This window comes from Miscanthus floridulus, chromosome 10 (genome assembly GCF_019320115.1).
Source record: "Miscanthus floridulus cultivar M001 chromosome 10, ASM1932011v1, whole genome shotgun sequence".
Classification (NCBI taxonomy): Eukaryota; Viridiplantae; Streptophyta; class Magnoliopsida; order Poales; family Poaceae; genus Miscanthus; species Miscanthus floridulus.
In genome coordinates, this window is record NC_089589.1 from 90,024,137 (window position 1) to 90,029,216 (window position 5,080).

Consider the following 5,080-nt stretch of genomic DNA (forward strand, 5'->3'; position numbering starts at 1 on the left):
GCGGATGAATGGAGATCCCCCGTGCCAGCGAGATCCCCCATGCCAACGCCAGATCTTGCGGCCACGTCAGTGGTGAAGAGAGGGGGAGATGGAGGGGGAGGCGGAGGGACAGGCAAGGGGTGCTGGCGCCGCTGGTGGTGGCCGGGGTGGAGCCAGGATCGGGCCTTCCTAGGGTTGAGGCCCCGCTGCGTTGTGTCGACATAACCCGATGGTTCAGCAGGTGCGGAGGGATGGGCGGTGGCAGCAGGAGGGAGGCGATAGAGCGGGAGCTAAAGAAGCATCGGGCAGAGCGGGAGGTCCTCGACGGTCGGATACGGCTGCTGGAATCGGAGCTCGAGGCGGTGCCTGCGGCAGTCCACGTATTATGTATTCGTGTGCTCCCTCCGTCCCACAATATTTGCATTTCTGGGTTTGAACACGCACACCAAGACAGATGCAAAAATGACAGTTCTACCCCTATAAAGAGCCTGCATCTTATGTCACAATTTCAGTGGAGAAAAAAACAAACACAATTTCATATGGAGAAAAAAAACAAAAAAAAATCATGCTGCGAGCCTCGTACGCAGCACATCCAGGCCTCCCCGCCCGATCCACCTCGACTGCTCACGAGCGCGCTCCAGTCCCTCTCCACCGCACCGTCAACCATGCCCCGACCTTCGTCTTCCACTCCGACAAGACGAGCTCGTGCCATCTGCGCACACCCACGGCGTTGCCGGGAGCATGCAGCGTCCGCGCGTAGCCCCACTTTTTGCGGCGCCGGGGATGAGCTCGTGTTCCCTACAGTGGCCGGGACTAGGTCTCCATCTTCATCTTCGGAGTCGGCGACGTATATGTCGTCGTGGGAGTCGATGCACATGCCAGAACACTCGATCCAATGCCCGCGCGCCTAGATCGAGGACTCCCCTGCCGAATCGACATTGGTTAGCTTCTCAACCTCTGATTCCACGCCGTCCGACTCCACGACGTGGTCAAGTAACTGCTTTGGTAGGAGGGAAGGGGAAGGAGCAGGCTCGCAGCTGTCCATCTGTGCTATGCGCGCGGATGGGCAAGGGAAGGGGAAGGAGAGGGCTAGCATAGGCAGCAGCTGCGGGGAACGAATCTGCGGCAGCGCGATGGTGAATGAACGACGACTCCATGCGTGAGGGCGAGAAGATGGTCTGTGAATAAGTGGACCAGGAGCTTCTGGAGACTCCCTCGCAGGTGTGGACTGGACGCTCGGTGGAGATTTTTTTTTTTTTTTTTTTTTTTTTTGCCTCCGCTCCGTGGGATTCAAACGTGTGGACGAGAGCAATCCGGTAGTTTTTTTCCCACGCCTATACTATAGCTACTGATAGACTAGGACTGCTTTGTTTGAGATGTCATGGAGGCCTTCATTTTGGGATTTTTTTTGAACCGCAGATGAGCAGTTAAAATGGGACGGAGGGTATATGTCACCATAAATTTCGCCAGGTTTCAACAATTGACTTTAAAAAACCTTGAAATCCCGGAACAGAAGCAAGGCGAATTAAACATTCAGAAACCTAATTATACAGACCAAATGAACGCCACTTGTTTGTCAATAAATACTCAATACAAGCCGGGAACAAACTACCCGGCAGTTTTATAGGAGAAAAAACAAATGAAATAAAGCTACAAAAAAAGATTTTTCTTGGCTACGGATACAAGAAGCTCAAGAGCATGTTGTCAAAAAAAAAAAAAAAAAAAAAAGAGCAGAGCTGTTATTGGTGCCCAGATTTGCCGTACTCAATCGCTGTAGCACTTGCTGTTCCCCTCCTTCAGCTTCTTTCCCCGCCGGCGGCGGTGCTCCGCGTCCTCCACCCGCCGCACGGCGCGCTCCAGCGCATCCACGCGCTCCGCCTGAGCCCCGATCACCGCGCACTGCTGCGCGTTCTGCCCGCACAGCGCCGCCACCATCTCCATCACCTTCCGAGTGTCCCAGGGCGCTGTCGGCAGCTCCGGCCTGCCCCGTCGTCCTCATCACCTCGCTCGTCACCGGTTCCTGCGGGGTCGCCTCGGTGGACGCCGCCGCTGTTGTAGGCTCCGCTTCCTCCACCACCATCTCCCACTCGCCCTCCGCATCGGAACCTTCCGGCTTGTCGCCGTCAATGTTCCCGCCATCCTGCAATTTTTCAGATTCCTCCGCCGCTTCTGGCGCCGTCTCGATTTCAATTCTGTCCCCGTTTACCTCCATATCCGCAGTCGTCTCAGACACCGCCTTCACCTCAATCTCACCGCTGTGCTGCGCATCGACCGGCAGCTCCGTCGCCGCCGCGCTGTCGTCCGCCATCTCGGACGTCACCTCAGACTCGTTCTCCTCCGCCACGGCCTCCCAGCGCCGCCTTCGGTTCGAGGGCGTCAACGGCATCCTGCAGCGCGAGCACCCGCTTGGTGACCGTTCTCCGGTACTCCCGCGCGCCGCGCACCGCGTCGAGCCGCAGCAGCATCTTCATCAGCGCCTCCCCGACGGCGATCCGCGCCCTCGCGTCCCCGCGCAGCGCATCCGCCTCGCGGGCAACCTTCTCCCCAACCTCCGCCGCCTCGCGCTCCACCTCGCGAACAGCGCGCACCGACTTCCTCGCCATGAACCCGCGCGCCGCGGCCTGCAGCCTCACCGCCGCCGCCTCCGCCGACAGCGCCCGCTTCCTCGGCACCGCCACCGCCGCCGCCGCCGCCGGCATCCTTGCAGCCCGGCGCTCCGACTCCGAGTCGGACCCGACGAAGCGGACGGGGATGGAGACCGACCTCGAAGACTCGACCCTAGGCCGCGGGTCCACCTTCACCGCCTCCAGCGCGGCGTCCGCGGCGGCCGGGAAGAACCCGCCGACGCCGCGGGACGGAGCCGGGTGCTGGTACTGGTAGTACGGGTAGGGGTAATGGTACGGCGAGGTGTAGTAGTAGTCGTAGGGGTCGTAGGAGAAGAAGCGGCGAGACGCCATTGCTGCTGGGGCGTTGAGCTTTTGTTGGAGTTGTTATTCGAGTTCGAGTTGCTCTGTGATGGTGTGATGGCAGGGGATGTTGAAGCGGTGCGTATATATGGGCGACGAGTGCGAAAGTTCGAGAAGACGGTGGTTGTCTTCGGAATGTTCCGGAGCTTCGAATTGCTTGGAGCACGGGGCCGAAGTCGTTGTTTTGGAGTTCGGGAAGGTTCTGGAAATGTGGGGGAGAGGAAGAGGGGTCAACGACTCAACGGCTGACGCGTGGGCCCACGTTTGTCTTGGTCGTCACTAGTAGTGACCACATAGGTTGTTTGGGCCCACGTTATCCGTGCGGGGCTAGGATGAAGCCACCAAAGAATTTCTATATTTTACTAGCGTGGTCAGTAAAAGAATGTAATTATGAGATATGCGTAGGTCAAAGAAGTCTAAGTTTAACTAAGTTTATAACAAATATTATTAGCATTTATGTTTTTAAATAAATTTATTATAAAAATATATTCTATAACTAATCTAATGATACTTACTTTGTATTATAAATATTTGCACCTTTTTATATAAATTTGGTCAAATTTCAAATTGTTTGACTTCTCAAAAAGCGAGAATTGCATTCTTTTGTGTACGGAGGAAGTAATAAATTAAGTACATAAGAGTAAAATCAAAGTATTTAAGCCTTAAACTTTATTAACACCCATCTTGTTTTTGAGCTTCATCCTCGCAGAAAAATACATCCTCTTAATTTTTAAAATTGCTATTTTTATTAATTTATTTAAACCCAATATCAGTTGACCAACGTGGCTGACTCCGAGACACAACACATTGTCCATCTAGACGTAAGTTAACAAAATAAGTATCAACCTTAAGTTATTTTACTCCCAATAATTTTCTATATTAGCTTCTAAACAATTTTGTATTGAGAACTCCACTACTATTTTTAACCAACCAAATCTTTTTTAATTATTTCTTTATCTTTTACCATTTTTTCACCTTAAACCCATTTTGTGTTAGTTTACTCATGGGTTCAATTTACTCTGATCCCAACGCCAATGGAGAGCAAATACAGAGTTCCTCTCGATTGCGAAAACTTACAAATTGGAGAGAATATTTGGCAACATTTTATTTTAAAAAGCTTTTTTACCAATCTATTGGAGGCTTTTTTCCTTTTCGCTAAAAGTCAAAATAGGAAATTGTTTTACAAAACTCTTGGAGACGCTATAAACAGAACCATACTCTACTTCTTGGTGCCACAAAAGAAACTCAATTCAACATAGTCTCAACTCGAGTCCCTACATTATAAGGCCCACCCTCTCAACCCCATCTCCTAAGGGTGTGTATGGAGCTTCCTATTTTTTTGAGAAATGTTTTCTCCACCAACTCACTATCACTTGTCGATTTTTATCCTAACTCTCCCCATGTAGGCACAACTGGATCCTATGCCGTCCCGAGTGCTCCTCGTCTTCACACCAATGTCTTTTTTCATCCACCCTATCTCTCCTCTCTCAGCGTAACTGGCTCCTTTGTTATCTCAATTTCCGGTGCGTTTGGTTGCTCTCCCATCTCGGGTGCTCCTCACTCTCTCACGTCAGTGTCTTTTTTTTTTCATCCCGACTTTCTCCCCTCCTAGCGTAGGCGGCTCCTCGCCATTGTGCTTCTATGACTCAGTCAATTCCCTCGCATCCTATGTTGTCTTTGGTGCCCCTCATCCTCATGCTCCTATAACTCAGTCTATTCCCTTGTGTACTTTGTTGTCTCCGGTGCTCCTCCCCCTCGTGCTCCTATAACTTAGTCAATTGCCTTGCGTCCTCTGCCCTCTCTGGTGATCCTCGCCCTTGTGGCCATATAGCTCAGTCAATTTCCTCACATCCCCATAGCTCAGTCCACTTGGACTACGATAGTCATGGTGCTCCTCGTCCTTGCGTCCCTAAGCTCATTTGATAAGAACGTCAGTGAATATGATCAATGAGTGGTTCTCATGTGCCGGTGTCTACTAGAAGAAATTTGAAGTCAGTGTCTATTAGAATGGATTTGAGGGTTCTAATTTGAAGGTTTGTGTTCAAGTCAAAATAGGAAATTGTTTTACAAAACTCTTGATGACTCTATAAACAGAACCATACTCTACTTCTGGGAGACGTAAAGGAAAACAGATC

The 5,080-nt window shown here is 51.4% G+C and overlaps 1 pseudogene; it reads right to left on the reverse strand.

Annotated features, from left to right (window-relative positions):
* Positions 1 to 1,507: 1,507 nt before the first annotated feature.
* LOC136485065 (BAG family molecular chaperone regulator 6-like) lies at positions 1,508 to 3,105 on the reverse strand (annotated as a pseudogene).
* Between the last annotated feature and the right edge of the window lie 1,975 nt (positions 3,106 to 5,080).